Here is a 1,002-nt window from a genome sequence, read left to right on the forward strand (position 1 = left end):
ATCAGGAACATCCCCTGGAGAAGGAAACAGCAACCCACTCCAGTATTTTTTTTTTTTCAGTTATTTTTATTAGTTGGAGGCTAATTACTTTACAATATTGTAGTGGTTTTTGCCATACATTGACATGAATCAGCCATGGATTTACGTGTATTCCCCATCCCGATCCCCCTTCCCGCCTCCTTCCCCATCCCATCCCTCTGGGTGTTCCCAGCGCACCAGCCCTGAGCACTTGTCTCATGCATCCAACCTAGGCTGGCGATCTGTTTCACCCTTGATAGTATACTTGTTTCAATGCTATTCTCTCAGAACTTCCCACCCTCGCCTTCTCCCACAGAGTCCAAAAGTCTGTTCTGTACATCTGTGTCTCTTTTTCTGTTTTGCATATAGGGTTATCGTTACCATCTTTCTAAATTCCATATATATATGTGTTAGTATACTGTATTGGTGTTTATCTTTCTGGCTTACTTCACTCTGTATAATGGGCTCCAGTTTCATCCATCTCATTAGAACTGATTCAAATGAATTCTTTTTAATGGCTGAGTAATATTCCATTGTGTATATGTACCACAGCTTTCTTATCCGTTCATCTGCTGATGGGCTTCTAGGTTGCTTCCATGACCTGGCAATTATAAACAGTGCTGCGATGAACATTGGGGTGCATGTGTCTCTTTCAAAAAAATATGGAACGCTTCATGAATTTGCATGTCATCCTTGCACAGGGGCCATGCTAATCTTCTCTGTATCATTCCAGTTTTAGTTATGTGCTGCCGAAGTGAGCACTCCAGTATTCTTGCCTGGGAAATCCCATGGACAGAGGAGCCTGGTGGGCTACAGTCCATGGGGTTGCAAAGAGTTGGACACAAATGAAGTGACTCAGCACGTTTCTTTCACAAACATCGTGGATTTGATTGTTCTCTGTGTTTACAGAGGCTACTGAATTGGAGCACAAAAGTCACCTTGACTGGTAACCTTACCCAGGTCTCTAGCCAGTGGGTCTCCCTC

General features: G+C 43.4%; 1 non-coding gene across 1 annotated transcript; it reads right to left on the reverse strand.

The window, feature by feature from the left end:
* Positions 1 to 674: 674 nt before the first annotated feature.
* LOC122683340 lies at positions 675 to 779 on the reverse strand. The gene has a single exon (XR_006337692.1). It is a non-coding gene; the product is annotated as a U6 spliceosomal RNA (small nuclear RNA).
* Between the last annotated feature and the right edge of the window lie 223 nt (positions 780 to 1,002).

The sequence above is a fragment of the Cervus elaphus genome, chromosome 24, assembly GCF_910594005.1.
Source record: "Cervus elaphus chromosome 24, mCerEla1.1, whole genome shotgun sequence".
Taxonomy (NCBI): Eukaryota; Metazoa; Chordata; class Mammalia; order Artiodactyla; family Cervidae; genus Cervus; species Cervus elaphus.